General features: G+C 46.1%; 1 protein-coding gene across 5 annotated transcripts in view; it reads right to left on the reverse strand.

Moving 5' to 3' along the window:
* Positions 1 to 20,427, reverse strand: part of GRIA3 (glutamate ionotropic receptor AMPA type subunit 3) — a 1,035,516-nt gene that overhangs the window by 399,309 nt on the left and 615,780 nt on the right. The window lies entirely within an intron of this gene.

The following is a 20,427-nucleotide window of genomic DNA, read 5'->3' on the forward strand; positions in this document are numbered from 1 at the left end:
GAAAATTAGGAAAAACAAGGAGGAGTCACCTCCTCAGCCAGGACCACCCATAAGGTGCCCACAGCTGAAGTGACCCCCTTCTTGAGAAATCCTTCATCTTGCTTTGGAGGATTAGGACCACTAGGGATAGGAATGTGCCCCCCCTCCCCATAGGGAGTGGGCACAACAAGGGTGTAGCCACTCTCAGGAACAATGGCCATTGGCTCCTGGCCCCTGACCTTAACACGCCCCTAAATTCAGAATTTAAGGGCCCACCTGAACCCAGCTCACCAGATTCCTGATGAGCTCAAGAAAGAAGAAGGACTGCTGAGCTGAAAGCCCCGCAGAGAAGAGAATGAGACAACAACTGATTCGGCCCCAGCCCTACTGGCCCATCTCCTGCTTCAAAAAGCTGCAAAAGAAGAGCCACGCGTTCTGCAGGTCCAGCGACCCCTCGAAGGCCTCCAGGGTACTGCCTGCATCACAGAGGACCTAGAAACTCCCGTGGACAGCGGACCTTACCAACAAGAAGGAAGAAGAAACTCCATCTAATGGACTCACTCCAGAAGTGTGAGTCCTAAACCACTCTGCACCGACGCCTACGGCCCATGTCCAGGTGGACCAACTAGCCAGAGAGGATCCCCAGTGATTCCAACCGAGTGTCCACCCTGGGCTGACCTCTTCACCCATCCACGGCAACGCCTACAGAGGGAATCCTGAGGATCCCCCTGACTGAGACTGCCCGGGACGAAGATATCCCACATCTGGAAAAGCACTGCACCTGCAGCCCCCAGACTTGAGAGAAACCGACCACCACTGCAGCTACGACCAGCATGCGGCCCTCCTCCCTATCCAGTTGGTGGCTTGCCCGAGAAGCCCCTGTGCTTTGCCTGCAGCGCCTAAGTGACCCTCAGGGTCCCCCCATTAAGTTCCATTGGTAACCCGACACCCTGTTTGCACTCTGCACCCAGCCTCCCTTGTGCTGCTGAGGGTGTGAGATTGGTGCCGACTTGGAGCCCCTCCAGTGCTCATCTAAATGCCAATGGTCTGCCCTCTGACAACGTGGGTACTTACCTGCAAGCAGACCGGAACTGGAGTACCTCCTGTCTCCATAGGGGCCCACAATATTTTGGCTCTGGTGGGACCGCTGCACCTAACCAGCCCTGTGTTGCTGGTGCTGGGTGCTTTGGGTTATCTTGAACCCCCCAACGGTGGGCTACCTATGCCCCGGAGACTAAACCTGTAAGTTTGTTACTTACCTCAGAAACTGTACTTTACTTACCTCCCAGAGGAACTGTTGAAAATTGCAGTGTCCTCTTTTAAAATAGCTTTTTGCATTTTTAAGAAAACTGTATACATTGTTGATTCCATTCAAAGTTCTAAGTATTACTATGCAAAGTACCTTTCATTTTATGTACTTACTTGCAAACTGAATCTTGTGGTTCTAGAAATAAATTAACAAAATATATTTTTCTATATAAAAACATATTGGTCTGGAGTTAAGTCACTGAGCGTGTGTTTCTTCTATGGCTTGTGTGTGTACAACAAATGCTTAACACTACCCTCTGATAAGCCTAACTGCTTGACCACACTACCACAAATAGAGCATTAGTATTATCTATTATTGCCTCTGGGGAACCCCTGGACTCTGTGCACACTATGCCCCATTTTTATATATTATATACAGAGCCAGCTTCCCACAGCGTGACGCAATCAAAAGCAGCTAATAGGTCCATGAACTCCATGTATAACTACCCTTTTTTGGCCACGGTATGTTTGAAGATAAACAAACTAAAATTCAGGGCTTGGTCGATAGTACCTGTTCCCAAAACATTATTCCGATTAGCCCAGGCTTCCAAACGTAGGAGCAGAACGTGCCCCATTATTTTGGCTGTGGAGCTGAGGAGGGATATTGGTCTATAGCTCAAAGGATGGGACCTGTCCCCCTTCTTACAGATCGGAATAATCAGAAATATTTTCCATGAGGGTGGAGGATCCACCTTGTCAAGTGCATTAAATAGAATAGTTAATATGTGGGGGGCACAAATCCTACCTCTCCAAGAATACATGTGCTGGGACCCCATTCCGACCAGGTGCTTCCCCTCCAACACACCCCCTCAGGGCCTCCACCACCTCATCTAGCTCAAACTTTAGGTCCACGGGGGTTTAGATTGAGCGAGTCACCTACAGTAACTCCTACCACATATTCACATGAAAATGCGTCTGAAAAATGCCTCACCCACTGACTCTCCTCCATATGCACCTCCGTCGATGGGTTGGAGCGCTCTTTCCAATATGAGGAGCTTATTAGCCCCCAAAAAGGCGGCCCTATCTTTAATTTGAGAAGGCACCCTGATGTCCTTCCATGCCTTATGCCTTATTTCCCTTATCCTCGCCTCTCTTGCTTTCTGGTACTCTGTCATAGCTGTTTGAGGAACCCCTGCCAGGGAGACATGAAGGTAAGCTAGTGCTTTGGAGCATGTTTTATCAAACCAGCAATGGGGTTGGAGGGGCTTGTAAGTGCAGTCCTAATCACTTTTGTGGTGTCAACAAAAGCTTCTCTTATTTCATTAGGGTCAGCAGCAGGGTCGAGACAAACTGATACAAGCTGCTGGTTACTCTCGATCAGGGAGGGCCGAAAGTTGACCTTCTCTACCTTAGTCCAATTTTCATATAACCATTTTTCCTGCCTAAAATCTTTCAGAGCCCTACCTTGGCCCACGGGGTCTTCTCTCTCACCCCTCTCATACGGCAGGACAAATATGCATGATCAATAAAACCAGTTTGTATGACCTGCAGCTCCCCCAGAAATCTCACTAGCTGCTCAGAACTGAAGGATTAATCAATAGTAGATGCCTACCTCAAAATGTTGAGCCAAGATTATTGCCTCCCAGTTTTAATTTAGCATTTTCAAGTTATATTTTACCAACAGGTGATTCAGGGCAATACAATGCTGTTGTGCCTAAAATGCCTGAATTTCTCCTGGGGACTCTCTAACAGGCCACAACTTGAATGCATAAGTAATTGACAATGGTGGGCATTAAAGTCCCACGCCATAGAATCTCCAATGGCTTATTATGTGTCTGTGTTAGTCGTTTAATCTCCTTGTTTAATACATCTTCCACAGTTGAAGCAAACCCATCAAAAAAATAATTGTGCAAATTAATCAAAGGAATATTCCATTTGCGATCCAAAACCATAATCATAGATTGAGAACACGGGGGACACTATGGAGTGCAGTATCACCTTCCCCAAAAAAGCGTTAGAAATCAGTGTTACCAGTCCACCCTTAGCCCTACCTGCCTTTGAGGGTTTAGCTGGAACTGCAAACAGTTGGTACCCGTCTAGCCCCCAATAGTCAATTGCCCAGGTCTCTTGAAGACAAATAATTTGATGCCTTCCTAAAAGATCCAACCACTCAGGGTTAGACACCTGTTTAGCTAACCCAGCTATGTTCCAGTACAAAAGGCTCACCTAGTTTGGGGAGGGGAAATTAAAAGAGATCACACTCATTGGATCTTGTTCCACACCCCTATTCCCTAACACGAATGTAGGGAGTCAATCACAGCTCACTAAACTTCCAAGGGGGGCAAACCTACTAATAAGAGGTGGCCCCACCCAGAGCTCATGATTGTGGATTTCACTAGGCAGAATGTGCACTTCCTGGGGGGGTTTGTGGGACTGTAGAAGGAGGTGAAGTGGTTTATACAAAAAAACCAACAGGTCAAACCTCGATAGATGAAGATCGGAGCAGAGATTCGGGTGAATGATGTAACACCAATGCACGGTCCCTGGGGACCTAGGATTTACCACCACGCAATCCCTCAAACAGATCTTAGGAGACATACCTACCCAATTCCCCCTTCTAGCCATTAAAATCTGATCTGGTCCCACATACCTCTACCATAAACGGAGCCGAACCAGTGGATCACTTTTGTGATTAGCTGGTCAGTTGATTCAGATTGTTCACGGCCAAGGCAAGGGACGTTAGTGAATATTAAAACATAAGGGAAGATGTGACCTTGAACTGGCTGCAAACCTCCTCTGAGATACACCTTGAGTGTGGCTATGCTCCTTGGGGCCACAATTGGTATGTACCACCCCTGAGACACCACTAACTGGGGCGGTTCCCTTGTTTGTTTCACGGGCTTGACCGGGGGGGTAAGACATACAATCTCTGGCATTGGCGGGCATAGCTATTGCGGGCATTAAAGGCCTGCCCTGTGATGAAGGACCTGGGGCTGGCATCTTATTCACAGTAACAGCGACTTGCACCTGGTTGTCTACCATTCTACCAACCCATACCCCCCTCATTACCCCACTACAGGTAGGTTGTACATCACGTGCATTTGCAAGGACTAAAGATGCATGCTGATCAAGTAGAGCAGTCAGCATAGTCTAAATGCCTTCTAAACGGTCTTCTAAGTTTGAAAAGAAGCCTTAATCTGGACACCACCCTCTCACAGAGCTCGTCAATGAACAGGTGCAGGAAGTCTTGTTCACCCAGTGCCTCCTTTCTTCTTTTTAACCGATGGCTGGCTTGGCGCTAATGAATCAGAATGCGACAAGCCGGGACCCAACGGGGGTCAATTGAAATTAGCATCCACAGAACAGCCTCCGGTCTTCCTCTCATCAGTAGTACCGAAGGGGGGACCATCAGTGCCCCCTTCCCAAGACAAGTAGTGTTCTGTCAACTCAATCTCCTTGGAAAGAAAATCCACCACTTGGGTCAGAATGAATAGCAATGTTGTTATAGTGTCCCCAGCAGACAGTCCTGGCGTTACTTTCCTTTTACCTATTATAAAGTCAAAAAGGGATGGCCCAACCTGGCCGCGGAAAGGCACAAACGGGCCCACTCTTGGCCCGGTCTTTGGCCAGGCAGGTGCCCGGGGCACTTCCTACACACGTTCTGCGCTGTGGGGCAGGTGGAACGCTTTAATAGCACCTCAATGTCTCCTCTTCCATCCCTCTCCTCTGAAACACAGCAAGACCTGCTAGGGGATGAAGTCCCACCCACTGCTGGGGTCAGAATGAATTCCAATGTTGTTATAGTGTCCTCCGCAGAGAGTCCTGACAGTATTTTCCTTTTACCCATGATTTTAAAACTTAAGAGCCTCCTCTCTCCTCTCAAACACAGCAAGGCCTGCTAGGGGATGAAGTCCCACCCCAGCAGGCATGTGAGAGAGAGTCCCAGCAGAGTCCTAAGTGTCCTGCGCTGAGGGGCAGGTGGAGTGCTTTAATAGTGCCTCAGTGTCTCCTCCTCCTGTCTCCTCTTAAACACAGCAAGACCTGCTGGGGATGAAGTCCCAGCCTGGCAGGCAAGAGAGAGAGTCCCAGCGGAGTTCAATGCATCCTGCACTGCAGGGCGAGTGGAGAGCTTTAATAGTGCCTCTGTGTCTCCTCACTCCTCTCAAACACAGCAAGACCTGTTGGGGGATGAAGTCCCACCCCGGCAGGCAAGAGCTAGAGTCCCAGCAGAGTTCTAAGCATCCTGCGTTGTGGGGCACATGGAACACTTTAATTGCACCTAGGGGTCTCCTCTCTCCTCTCAACCACAACAAAACCTAAGTTCTAAGCGTCCGTGTGAGAGTGTCAAAACTGAGCTGGGAGACTGGGAGGCCTTCACTTCTCTTTTCAGGGTAGGGCATGGAACAATTTAGAGTCCAAAATTTGGCTAAATTCTTCTTAGGGCCTGAGCCCACGGGAGTCCATGACTCAGTAACAGAAAAGGTCTGAGCTTTGCTCTAAGATAAAATTGTACATCCTTATTTGTGTAAGGGGTGTATGTTCACAAAATTGAAAAGCAAGGTCAGTTTTCTCATTGAAACAAAAACACCATATCTTTCAAGAATTGTCCAGGCTCCCCTGGATGTTAGTGATAAGCACCACACAAAGGTTATCCAAGTTAATATGTGAAATTACTTACTGTGAGAACCTAGTTTAACAACTAGGGAGAGCAAGGTATGGACTCCCCCAATGTTAATAAACTAGTGTCTTGTTAGGTAAATACAAATTAAATGTGAAAACCTTCCCTTACTCCTAGTAGGTATGTCCTAAAGAAAAAGGCTTTTCCTCAGGGAAATGCATGTAAAATATTGCAACAGCGCCAAAACATCATTAAAATCCAATCAGTAAATTTTCAAAATGAGTTTAGTAAAAAGAAGATAGTTTTATTGAACAAAACTGAGCCAATAAAGGCAACAAAGCAACGTGAAACATCAAAGATCTCATATTAGTCAAGAGGCATGGGGGAGTGGGGAAACAGTACCCTTAAAAGTTGATTAATGTGGACCGCTGGTTGTATACAACCCAGTGATTCACGTCAGTCAACAGTTTTAACCTCTCACTTAGAAATGATACTAAGTGAAATGTTCCAGTGGGGCCAGGCAGAATGCTCTGACTAGCGGAGTGTCCACGACTGAATGAGATGAATTAAGGGTCTTTCTGAAGACTCTGATCGGGACAAACCAGTAAATCTTGTCCACTTAGGTTGCTCCTTTCTCAGGTAACCTTAGGGCTTACCCTGGTCGTTCAAAGGTCAAATGTTTTCTAAGTTCCAACATTCCTTGGACACTAAAGATTTTTTCTCTTGGCTGCTACTCAAGTTCCCAAGAATATGAATAACAACCAGGCTTCCAAGATGCCATGATACAGGCAGCAGTGGGAAACAAGCCTAACCACTCTATTCAGCCTTGGTTCAGCCACAATCCAGTCCTCTGGTCAGCTGGTTCTTTGGCAAGATTACTTTATTGTCCTTTATGTTTTTATGTTTCTGGGACCACATGAGACCAGCTGGTCTGACCCTTGATAGTGCCTCCAATGTTTACATACAAGTGAAAACAAGCCAGGCCTAAATCCTTTTCACATACAGTAGACATCAGGATCCTCCTCTTCTGATGTTCTCCAACTCAAGTGGCATTCGGAAGCCCGTAGCAGCCACTGGTTAGTGATTGGTGATAAGACATCAACCTCTCTAGGAACCTTCCCCAATTTAGGCTAGCTTTCCTTTGCAGCAGCTTCTGTAATTTCATGAAAACGGTTGCAGAGAAACTCATGGGGTGTTTCATCATGGCAGGAGCCCAGCCTTCCCAGAATCAGGCCTTTGGGACAAATAACCTTCGCTTCCCTCCCAGCAATAGACTGATTCAAACTAGTCCTCACCCAAGCTACCTCCTGCAGTGATTTGTGTCAGGCTGTCTATGGTGTAAGCCTTCTTGAGCTTACACCAGAGCACTATGGTTATTTTAAAGAAGCCACTATCAGGGATCCTGTCTGTTTTCTGTGGTCATCAATGACTTCGCCTGTCTTCACAATCCTTAATAACTGACGGTAATTGCCCTGTAAGAAACCTTCTGCTGTTTGGAGGGTATGTATTCTTCCCCAGGAACCATTTCACATCTGTTCAGCAGGGCTATGTAATCTAATTGCTGTTATTGCAAGGAAAGATTCCTGCCAGAAAAAGCGAGGTGAGTGTGTGGGCTTCGAGCATATATAAACAATCTAATTATAAACCAAGTTTGTGGTACATTTGCAATAATCTATGTTCACCAATGAATTACATTTTTTTACAGATATTACAATTGTACACTGATTTATTTTATAGACGTACACGAAGACATTTTTTGAAGAAAAAAAACGTTTTATTGGAAAGGAAACCTGTGGGTCAAACAGGGAGATAACACTTTCAATCGTATCACTGCAGAGGCATGCTAATTTAGCATGCCTCACATTCACACACCGTGCAGCTGGCATTTGTTGGCTCTCATACACTACTTGTGGGTGAGTTAATTTATATTAAAAGTTGGTTTGACTGCGTTGGTTGCAGCTTTTGGCTATAGCTGTCCAGGCCAGCAAACGTAGCACTGAAACCGTACTTTAAATTCATGCATGTTGGTAGTGAAAGGGCATGCTTCAGCCCGCGTGAAACATCAGACGTCTTTGTTATCAATGCCCTTAGTGAGACGTCACTATGCCTTTACTGGTGGGTCTGGTAGGCCAATTACAATAAACCTTACTATATTTTAAGGGACAGAACACACGCATCGCGAAGTGTTGCACAGCTTTCCAAAGCATTGATACAAATATGGCAGTACCGCCAGTCAGAATAAATGGGGTAACCATGGAAGTCAAAGGAAAATCCAGGAAATGCACCATAGCATAGATATGTTCTACTTAGACAAAGCAGCGCTAAGGTCCTCAGTATGAGTGTCACAGGCCTTACAATGGGCTCAGGAGGAAGTATCCCCAGACATCCCTCGTGTTTTCCAATTGGATCCGGAAAAGAGCACATACGAATCTGCGTTGATTCACAAATGGAATTTGCATTGGTGTAAATGACTTTGGGCATACACATTTTTCCCGTGCAGATTTTACGCTTTGAGTGAGCCGGGGTGTGACTGGTGCAGATTGATGGGCATCCCTTATTCACAGACAGATGCACTGACCTGCAGCAGTCCAGATGTAGCACAGCTGCTGCTGTGAAGGTGCACTTCAGGCAAGGGGCAGAACAGTCGTCTACTGGCATTGCAGCCCTGTACTGTTCATATAATATATGAATGTGTAATGTTCAATTTAGGCAAGGGGCAGACCTGTCTTTTGTCTGCATTGCAGTGCCTATGCAGCTCATCCATTACATGAACAGAGGACAACTGATTTGCCTAAACATTGAGAGCGGGAGCCTTCTGACTTCATCAAGCCCCCGTGAACACGCCCAGGTGTCTCGAGTGATCAAATGCATAACAAAGCACTAGACCTGTGTTTTGTTGTGCACGGAGGGCTGTGTGAGAAATGCAAACAAAGCATCAGTGCTCAAAGCAAAAAAAAAACAAGCAGAAGCAAAGCTAACAGGTTGCACATGGGTGGCGGGGTGGGGGTTCCATGGGGAAAGCACAATTGGGAGAGAACAACATTGAGTGCAGGGGAGTTTTCAGAGGAGCACATGACCGAGAGAGGAACACAGAGCATGGGAGAGTTATCGGGGGAATACTCATGCAAGGGAAAGACCAACATGGAAAGCAGAGGCAGAGGGAAGCCCAGGAGGGAAATAGCAATATGGAGAGTGGTGGTGGGTTTTTTTCAGTGAGGAGCACAGGAGGGAGAGAGCAACACAGAGCGCAAATAGCAGGGGTGTTTTGTTGGTGGGGAAGCACAGAAAGGAAACAGCAACATAGAGCTGACACATGAGGAAGAGAGCAACAAGGAGCACAGGGGGCACATGCTAGAGGAAACAGCGTGGAGAATGAGGAGGTTTTGCACATAAAAACACACATAAGGGAAAGAGTAATTGTAGGAAGCTGGCTCTGTATATACTATATCAAAATGAGATATAATGAGATATAATATGCACAGAGTCCAGGGGTTCCCCAAGAGGCTTGACAGAGGCAATAATAGATAATACTAATGCTCTATTTGAGGTAGTGTGGTGGAGAAGTTAGGCTTATCAGAGGGTAGTCTTAAGCATTTGCTGTACACACACAAGCAATAAGTGAAAACACACCCTCAATGACTTAACTCCAGACCAATAGGTTCTTTTTTTAGAAAAATATTCTTTTGTTAGTTTATTTCTAGAACCACAAGATTCATTTAGCAGGTAAGTACATTAAATGAAATGTACCTTACACAGTAATACTTAGAACTTTAAAAGGAATCAACAATGTACACAGTTTTCTTTACAATTGCAAAAAGCTATTTTAAAAGTGGACACTGCAGTTTTGAACAGTTGGGGGAGGTAAGTAAAGTACAGGTTTTGGGGTAAGTAACAAACTTATGGGTTCAATCTCCGGGGCACAGGTAGCCCACCGTTGGGAGTTCAAGATAACCCCAAAACACTCAGCACCAGCAACACAGGGCTGGTTAGGTGCTGAGGTCAAACAGGAACCAAAGTAACGTGGGACCCTATAGAGACAGGGGGTACTTCGGTTACGGTCTGCTTGCAGGTAAGTACCCGTGTTGTTGGAGGGCAGACCAGGGGGGTTTGGAGGAGTACTGGATGGGCCCCAAGTTCACACTAAAACCACACCGTCGGGGCAGCCGGGTGCAGTGTGAAAACAGGGCGTCACGTTCTCAATAGAACTCTATGGAGGTATTTGGGGGTCACCTAGGCGCAGCATTTTGGGCACAGGGGGGCCTCCCGGGCAAGCCACTGACTGGGTAAGGGCCACCTGCTGGTTGTTGCTGCACCGGTGGTCGGTTTCTCTCGGGCCTGGGGGCTGCGGGTGCAGTGCTTCTCCAGGCGACAGATATCTTTGTCCCGGGCAGTCGCGGTCAGGTGGGTCCTCGGGATTCCCTCTGCAGGCGTCACCATGGGGGTGTAGAGAGGTCAGCCCAGAGTGGACATGTCATCTTAGTCGCCTGGAGATCCTCTCTGGCTAGTTGGTTTCTCTGGACATGGGCCGGGGGCATCAGGTGCAGAGTAGTTGGACTCATGCTTCTGGAGTGAAGTGAGAGTCCCTTTAAAGATGGTTTCTTCGTCTTCTTTTTGGACAGGTCCACTGTCCATGGGAGTTTCTTGGTCCTCGGTGATGCAGGCAGTCCCCTGGAGGCTTTTCAGGGGTCGCTGGTCCTGCAGAACGCTTTTCTTCTTTTCTTGCAGCTTTTTGAAGCAGGGGACGGGCCGGCAGGGCTGGGGCCAAGTCAGTTGGTGTCTCATTCTCTTCTCTGTGGGGTATTTAGCTCAGCAGTCCTTCTTCTTTCTTGAGGTCATCAGGAATCTGAAGAACTGGGTTCATGGTGGCACCTAAATACTGTGTTTAGGGGTGTGTCATGGTCAAGAGGCAGTAGCCAATGGCTACTGTCCCTGAGGGGGACTACACCCTCCTTGTACCCAATCCCTCTGGGGTGGGGGCACATCCCTATCCCTCCAAAGCATAATGGAGGATTTCTCAAGTAGGGGGTCACTTCAGCTCTGGACACCTTTGGGGTGGTTCTGGCTGAGGGGCTGACTCCTCCTTGTTTTTCTCATTATCCCTCTAACTTGCCGCCAAAAGTGGGGGCTCATCCGGGGGGCAGGCATCTCCACTGGCTGGAGTGCCATGGGGCACTGTGACACCAGGCTTGAACCTTTGAGGATCACTGCCAGGTGTTACAGTTCCTGCAGGGGGACGTGTGAAGCACCGCCACCCAGGACAGGCTTTGTTTCTGACCACAGAATGCACAAAGGCACTTATCGCATGTGGTCAGAAACTCGTCTGGAAGTGGCAGGCTGGCATAGACCAGTTAGCCTTACACTAGCAGCTGGGCGAACATACAGGGGGCATCTCTAAGATGCCCACTGTGTGCATTTTTCAATAAATCCCACACTGGCATCAGTGTGTGTTGGACTTTTTAGTTTATGCAGGGTCATCCCCAATCTTTTTGCCTCCTGCCTCCTATTTTTTCTGACCTGTTGCTGTTGGTTTTTGAACTCTGAGCACTTTACCACTGCTAACCAGTGCTAAAGTGCATATGCTCTCTGTGTAAATTGTATGGTTGATTGGTTTATCCATGATTGGCATATTTGATTTACTAGTAAGTCCCTAGTAAGGTGCACTAGAGGTGCCAGGGCCTGTAAATCAAATGCTACTAGTGGGCCTGCAGCACTGGTTGTGCCACCCACACAAGTAACCCTGTAATCATGTCTCAGACCTGTCACTGCAGTGTCTGTGTGTGTATTGTTACACTGTAAATTCGACTTGGCAAGTGTACCCACTTGCCAGGCCTAAACCTTCCCTTTTCTTACATGTAAGGCACCCCTAAGGTAGGCCCTAGGTAGCCCCAAGGGCAGGGTGCAGTGTATGGATAAGGTAGCACATATAGTAATGTGGTTTATATGTCCTGACAGTGAAATACTGCCAACTTCGTTTTTCACTGTTGCAAGGCCTGTCTCTCTCATAGGATAATATGGGGGCTACCTTTAAATATGATTAAAGCGTAGATTCCCCTAGAGAGTAGATGGACATGTGGAGTTTGGGGTCCCTGAACTCACAATTTAAAAATACATCTTTTAGTAAAGTTGATTTTGAGATTGTGCGTTTGAAAATGCCACTTTTAGAAAGTGAGCATTTTCTTGCTTAAACCATTCTGTGACTCTGCCTTGTTTGTGGATTCCCTGTCTGGGTCAGTTTGACAGTTGGGTTGTTTTTCACCTCACACTAGACAGTGACACAAAGGGAGCTGGGGTGTAACCTGCATTTCCCGATTAGCCATCTCTGCTAGGAGTCTTGTTTTGTTTAGATAAATATTTCCTATTTTTCTAAACTGGTGTTGTGTCACTTTGTAGTGTTTTCATTATGTTACTGTGTGTGTTGGTACAAATACTTTACACCTAGCACTCTGAAGTTAAGCCTACTGCTCTGCCAAGCTACCAAGGGGGTAAGCAGGGGTTAGCTGAGGGTCATTCTCTTTTACCCTGACTAGAGTAAGGGTCCTTGCTTGAACAGGGGGTAACCTGACTGTCAACCAAAGACCCCATTTCTAACAGTCTGGGTTTATTGTGCTGAGAAGTTTGATACCAAACTTCCCAGTATTCAGTGTAGCCATTGTGGTGCTGTGGAGTTCGTAATGACAAGCTCCCAGACCATATACTCAGTATTGCTACTCTGCACTTACAATGACTAAGAATTGACTTAGACACTCTAGCAACATAGAGCTCATGCAGCTATGCCCTCACCTGTGGTATAGTGCACCCTGTCTTAGGGCTGTAAGGCCTGCTAGAGGGGTAACTTACCTATGCTCCAGGCAGTGGTTTGTGGGCATTGCACCCTGAGGGGAGTGCCATGTCGACTTTGTTGTTTCTCTCCACTAGCACATACAAGTTGCAAAGCAGTGTGCATGTTCTGAGTGAGGAGTCCCTGAGGGTTGTATAATACATGCTGCAGCCCTTAGGGACCTTCCCTGGCTACAGGGCACTTGGTACCAGGGGTACTTCTTACAAGGGACTTAACTGTGTGCCAGGGCTGTGCCCATTGGGGAAACAAAGGTACAGTTTTAGGGAAAGAACACTGGTGCTGGGGCCTGGTTAGCAGGGTCCCAGCACACTTCCAATCAAAGCTAGAATCAACACTAGGCAAAAAGTGGGGGGTGACCATGCCAACAATGTCATTTTCCTACAGGAATGCAGGGCACAGAGGCAGGGGTTGGTGGAGGAAAAGCACTAAAATAACAGAGCTGGAAAACAGATGCACTCTCATGGAGAACAGAAAAGGCATCGCTAAAAGTGAGTAGTGGCAGAAAGAGGCCTTGCTCCGGGGCGGTCAAACAAAAGATGGTTAAGATGGAGCAAGGAAAGCTATCAAAAAGAACCCAATCAAATGAGTGTCAATATAGACAACCAATGGTAAAGTGACTGTAAGACCACTGTAAGTTCAAATAGGTCTTTCAGAACCAGACAGCTTGCATCGTCTGGTAGGCAAGCCCTAAAGACGCCTACGCCTCGCCTCTGCAACAACCAATTAAGCTCATTTCAAGTGTGAGGCATAGGTACTGCACCCTTAGCCCATTAACTACAAATTTGCATTAATTTTTCCTGAAATACTAAAGGTACAAAAGTGACCAAATAGTAAGCCACTGGGATAAATTCAGTTTTATTATCAGCTTCCAATTATTCTTAGATGCAAATTTGAATCTTCTGCTGCTCCATTACTTCAAGTTACTCTGGGAATTCTTAGAAGTGGGGCTTGTGTGCTTCTATCTAAAGGGTTTCCAGGAATGATAACATATGCTGTTCTCAAGTGGAATATTGCCAGCTATGGGTATGTCATAAAGTGTGTGTGAGACTTGTACTGGCAGGCGGTATTGGGCTAGTCAAGAGACACACTGTAAGGCAGAATGAAGCCAGTAACAAATATACAAATGCATCAGTATGGAGGGGTCTGCTTGCTGGCACTGCGCCCTTGGTATTCTTTCAAGCGCATACTAGCGATGACAGTTGTGGGAAACATTGACACCTGATGTCGAAGTACATGCTGTCTGCATAAGTTTTTTAAATTTAGTCAGGAAATGGGAGATACACACAGAAACACTGATGTTTCGCAACTTGTGAAGGTGTGCCAGATGTCACTCTTGGGTCCGCATTTTTCTTTTTGTTGTAAGATTCCAGTCCATATTAAAACAATACAGAGAAGTTCTGCATATAATAACTTTTTCCTGTGAACAGTGACTTTTTAGTTTCAATTAATAGCAGTGTTTAATTTGTGAAAGGATAGGTGCGGGGTTCGTAGGTTTTGGTCGGTAGCTCACGGCCGACACTATCAAGGTCGAGGTGCCCTATAAGAGGCTGGGTGGTCTTGAATCCACCACCTGTCACTCCCTACCTCCTCTATCTGACTCTTTCAGATTCCCTTTCATCCTTTTTTCTTTCTGTGATTAAATGTTTGTCTTCCTCCTTTTTCCCCTTTAGTGTTTTTCAGGGGGAGCTCCTCCGCTATGTCGGAGGAGCCGCACCCCCTCACCCCCCACCAGCAGCAGCAGCTGCAAAACTTTTACAAGAAAACGATAATAAACTATGTTTATCATCATTTTCTTGTAAAAAGGGGTGGGGTCACCAGAGATTACAGTGACAGAGGGGGGAGTGCACAGCACTCTCCCTCAGTGCGCATGTATACTTGGCCGGCTGTCTCAGGCTAGCCAAACACACATGCGCACTAGTGTTGTCGGGTTGGAGACAGCAGGCAGAGACACTCACTCTGCCTCGGAGTGTGAGGACCAATCCTAACGCTGCAGCATGAAAGCAGCGTTAGGATTGAACGCAGGGCAGGATGGGAGCCTGTGCCTGCAGTGGAGGACCGAGGAGCAGATCATCGCAGCGAGCAAGGTATGTTAAAAAAAAAAAAAAAGATTATATATTTTTTTGGTCATCCCTCCTCCCCCGCCATGTGCCGCCCCGTCCCGCCCTTTTCCTTTCCGCGAGCTGCCACTGGCGTTTCGACAGTGCTCCTTCATACTCTTTGCTCTATAAACTGTACAGTATAATCTACATCTATGGTGGACTGTGTTATTATGTTATGTTAATATCCTCCTATACAGCGCAAGTATTGCCACTATGGTAGTTTCTTTTGCCGCTGAACAGAGGTATACCTAGCTAGGATGCTCCAGACAATCACACTATTTACTTAACCGTCGGAAATATAGGGGCAGAGGAGGCTAGCGCTTGCGTTGGGTTCTGTGCATTTGCTCTACATCTTAGCAAGGATTAGCAATGGAGGTGATTCGAACAGAAAAGCTACGACCTCGCAATAATTGAAGCAATGTTTGCTAGTGCACAGCTGATGCGATTACAAACACAGAAGCCTGAGTTACTTTTCAGTGTGTCCCCCGGCCCACTCACTCATCAAATGATTCACTGACCCGCCACAAATTAAGCTAAAAAATGAGTGGCTTGGCCAAAACACCTTTTAGATCCCCGTCCAACAACGATGCTTGCGCTCGCACCTGCATTAAAGAAAACCCTACAAAATATTTGTGTTTTTTGGCCAAAATCAGTCTCTCACAAAGCAATGTTTTGCAGAGGTGAGTTGTCCCCAGTTGAAAGGATTGAAGATTTGACCTTCAGACTCTATAATTTCCTTTAAAGGTTGTGTTGGTCACGCTGTGCTCGATGGTGCAGCAACGCCACGACTGGAACACTTACGCAGCACTGGTGGGGTGCAAGGGGAGGGGGCGGGGGTGACTCACTAACACAGCAGCAGGAAGCCCGCAGGCAAGAAGGATACAGACTGACACGTGCATTAAATGGGACCTTGTGCATGTTCTAATAGAAAGCAGCAATCTGCGACTCTTTTAATAGGTATGAAACGCCTTTAGGTCATTCTGTAACTACCAAGAACGTGCAGCACACAGACTCACACCTTCTGATATGTTTCAAAATGATGTTGTTTTAGTGCCGGCACATATTGTATTTTATCTAGAAACAAGCTGTGAGCATCTCAGGCTCAGAGAGACCAGAGGTCGCATCAAGACCAGATGTGCTGGCTCAGTGCAGTTGAGCACTGTATTTGTGTTTTTGCATTTTCTGAAGTGCACACATTCAACTCGGAATTTCTCCAAGTTGGTGCATGATTGTCAGGTAGCACAGCTCTGGAAACTAAAGCGGCAACGCCTGCTCGCCGCTTACGAGCTATGCAACCTGCAGATTATACAATGATAAATTCTAATTTAAGGCCCATATTTATACTTTTTAGCGCCGCATTTGCGTCATTTGTTGACGCAAAAGCGGCACAAACTTGCAAAATACAATTGGCCCATATTTATACTTTTTTAGCGCCGCATTTGCACCGCTTTTTGACGCAAAAACGGCGCAAACTTACAAAATACAATTTTATTTGTAATGTATTTTGTAAGTTTGCGCCGTTTTTGCGTCAAAAAGTGGCGCAAATGCGGCGCTAAAAAAGTATAAATATGGGCCAAAGTGTCTGCACTTGACATCTTGGAAATTCATGAAACATGCGCTTGGCTGTGCACTGAGCCAGCACAGCCCATCATGAGGCACCTCTTGGCTCTCCTCACTCCCCTCGCCCTCTCTTCAGTTGTAGTTCGGCAGAAAAACTGCCATTTTGCGTTTTTACTTTCGGACTGTCACCTGTTAAAACCCATCCTATTTTTATTTCCATAGTTTTTCAGTTTTATATTGTTTCATTCTTTCCGCCACATATGGTAATTTAGATGTTAAATACGACTGCAGTTTTCTAGCTCTCGGATCTTTATTTGGATGAGAGGTACCGTTCTTTCTTTTTGCATTATCTATGAAACTATAATTATAAAAGGCAGAAACACTGAACCATACCAAGCAGTGCCAGAGACGAGATTGTGGTTTTCTGTGCCTGTAATTGATTTATACCAAGATGTAGTGGTTTTGTGATTTTCTTTTTACTTTAAACTGTATTGACACTTTTCTTTCACAGTTAAACTAAGGTGCTAATTTAAGAATGTGTATATCCCGTAGCACGGGCATTGCAGAGGTGATATTCAGCAATCAAATAATTCTCCCAAAATGCTAGTGATGTGCAAAGCTATTTCTCGTTATTCCCATTTTTCATTGTCTTTAAACTGAGCCGTTTTTTCATTGCATAATAAAATAAATTTCATGCTAATAGTACTCAGCAAAGTCAAACAGGAACAGTCAGCGCAAGTCATCATATTTACATATCATAATTTCAGGCAGAAACATATATGCGAAGTTTATGTTTTGCAATGCTGATCCATACACAATTCCACTAAGAGGAGTTCAGTAAGATTCGTGACTTGTCCTTAGTCCTGTAGATTTCCATCAGGCTTTGTAGTAGTTTTTCGACTATGAATAAAATTCAGATGCGTTCCAAAACTCTGCATTGGGTTTGCGACCTTCTCGAATTCCCAGGAGGATTTCTGGAATTATAGTTTGCATTCAATTTTACTCACACACACGTTACTATTTAAATGCAAATGCAGACATGTCACTGAAGTTTTCTTATTTTTCCTCCAAGGGGAAAATGCTTTTCCTGTGGAGAAAACCGATTATTTCAACCTGAGACCATTGTGGGAGTGTTTCTTCCCCATTCTAAATGTGACTTCTTGCCTTTACTCGCATGTGGTTAAGGGCCAGATGTAGCAAGCATTTTGCATGGTGCAAACTGCGAAAATCACAGTTTGCGCCATGCAAAATGCTCATCGCGATGCACATTCACAATTTGCGAGTCGGTACCGACTCACAAATTGTGAATGCGACTCGCGACAAATTGTATTTGCGACTCGCATCGCGATGCTAAATTGCTTTGTGACCGCGAATGCGGTCGCAAAGCAATTTGCAGTTACCACCAGTGTCACACTGGTGGTAACCCATTCGCAAAAGGGAAGGGGTCCCCATGGGACCCCTTCCCCTTTGTGAATGTTGCCCAAAATGTTTTTTCAGAGCAGGCAATGGTCCAATGGACCACTGCCTACTCTGAAAAAACGAAACTAAATGGTTTCGTTATTTTTTTTATTTTGCAACTCGTTTTCCTTTAAGGAAAACGGGCTGCAAAATAAAAAAAAAAAACTGCTTTATTTAAAAAGCAGTCACAGACATGGAGGTCTGCTGTCTTCAGCAGGCCACCATCCCTGTGAGTGCAGGGACTCGCTATGGGGTCGCAAAATGCGACCCACCTCATTAATATTAATGAGGTGGGTCTTTGAGACCCCATAGCGAATCGCAGACGGTGTCTGAGACACCGTTCTGCATCCGATTTTGAGAATCGGAAATTGCGAGTCGCACCAACTCGCAATTTCCGATTCGCTAAATCGGAACTCCCTACATCTGGCCCTAAGTCACAATGTGAGGGTAATTTCATGTTTTGCGATTGCAAGCTATGAGTTTAAACCTGTAATACAAACATTTTTTTGCACTTGGCAACCCATATACTTGCTATTATCTCTAGTTTTTTTTTTTTACTTCAGATAATTGGGTTTATTGCCTTTTAATATTATTTACCACCACCTTACATCAAGTAAATCTTTGATGTAAGGAATCCTTTTTTTGACTGGGCATTATGCCTTGGTTTGAATTACATTATCAAGCTCCAAATGTAGGGCCTCATTACGAGGCTGCTGGCGGTCCAAAGATTGTCAGTCTCGCGGTGACGGTCGCACAGATGCAACTGACCACCACATTACAACCATAGTTCCTGATGGGGTGACGGCAGTCAGAGTTGTACTCAGAGCCACCTGGCTGATTACAACTCAGCTTTCCGCCATCCTTTACACGGTGGGGGCCCTGCATTGGAAAGCCAATGTCAGGGCATGGGCAGTGCAAGGGCCACCCCCTGTCCAGCACCATTGGAATACACACTGTCTGCACTGCACCAATGGTGCTGGTGTGCTGTGGTATTGGCCTCGGCTCTCTTAAAGGAGCCGAGAACAATACCGTGGCACTGTTTCAGCCGGTCGGCCCGGCGGGAACGTATAATACAAGGTTGCTGCCGGTCAGCCCGACAGGAACATTGTAATATGCTTGGGAGAGACGCCACCAGTATGACAATGGCGTCCTCCCCACGGCTTTGGTGGTCCCATGATGGGACCTCCAAAGTCATAATGAGGCCCTTAATATTAGTTTACTCTCACCCTTCATGGGATGATCCAGCTGTCATAATGTACCCTTTACAAATATGCAGTGATGCCCAATATTTGATGTTAAAATAATACACTATTTATTGCAGATACATATTTTAGGTTTTGAAATGCAGATGTTAATTATACCAACAAGGAAGGTATATCCCATAGATACTGTTTAACGTATACAAGAAAGTGATGGATTTAATGCTTGAATTAATCTCAATATTAACTCGGCGACATCCGAGTTCATCATTATGTTGCACGCCATGTCACCTCAGGTTGGAGACAGCCATAGTCAAATCAATCTTGATGCTGCTGCAATGGAAACTGTTCAGCCCAAACTGCCAGTTCAGGTTCTCCTTGAACTGGAAAACAAGCCACGGAGGGCAAGTTTCTACCTAGTTGAGATGCACACCTGAGTAATTACCAGTGTGTGAGATTAATTCATGCATTCCATCCATCACTATTTTGGATACTTTAGAGTGTCATCCTAGGAAGGATGGGTATGCCCAGACGTGGGTCCTGTGCACACTGTACCACTGGGACCACGCTATACCTGGCTGATGAGCCTTAACTAGGGCAAAACCTAAAGATCATGTACCATAACACTGGTGGTCACTATTCTGCTGTTGTATGAGTTGAAAAGAAATTGCACTGCTGTCTCAGCTCATAGTAAGATTTTTATGCAAGTACCCTAAGTAAGCTCCACTTCTTTCTTAGGGAGGAGTAAGAATTTGACTAATGGTTCCTGAGGCCATTCCAGATATAATCCAGGCCCTTTAAGTTCACTCAGTAGTAAGGGAATCACACTTGGAATCAATCCAGGGTCAAAGTCAGGGGCGGCTCCTCTGTTATGGCGAGGAGCATCCCCCCGCCAGCAGCAGGTGCAGCAAACATTTAAAAATAAAACAATAATAAATTATGTTTATCATCGTTTTATTTTTAAAGGGGCGGGCCATGGGGTGATGAGCATTGAGGGGAATGCACAGAGCACTCCTCTCAGTGCGTATGTATGTTTGGTCGAACGTCTCAGGCCGGCCAAACACACATGTGCACAAGGGCTCTCTCCAACCCAGCACTGTGTTGCCAGGTTGGAGAGAGCAAGCCCAGGCTCCCAGTCTGCATTGGAGCACCCAGCCAGGGCGCTCCAGCCAATCATAACACTGGCTTGAGCCGTGTCATGATTGGCAGCAGAACAGGCTGGGTGCCTGGAGTGCGGCGGAGAGCCGCGGTGCGGCAGCGAGGTTCAGGTAAGTTTTTTGTTTTATTACCCTTTCCCCCCACTTTTCACAGTCGCCAGCAGCAACTGGTCAAAGTCTTCAGCTTTGAGGTTCTTATTTTAGGTCAGGCCTTGTACCCTGTCCCCGTAGTAGGTAACTGGACCAGGACAAGTCCCCACTGACACCTTTG

This window comes from Pleurodeles waltl, chromosome 2_1 (genome assembly GCF_031143425.1).
Source record: "Pleurodeles waltl isolate 20211129_DDA chromosome 2_1, aPleWal1.hap1.20221129, whole genome shotgun sequence".
Classification (NCBI taxonomy): Eukaryota; Metazoa; Chordata; class Amphibia; order Caudata; family Salamandridae; genus Pleurodeles; species Pleurodeles waltl.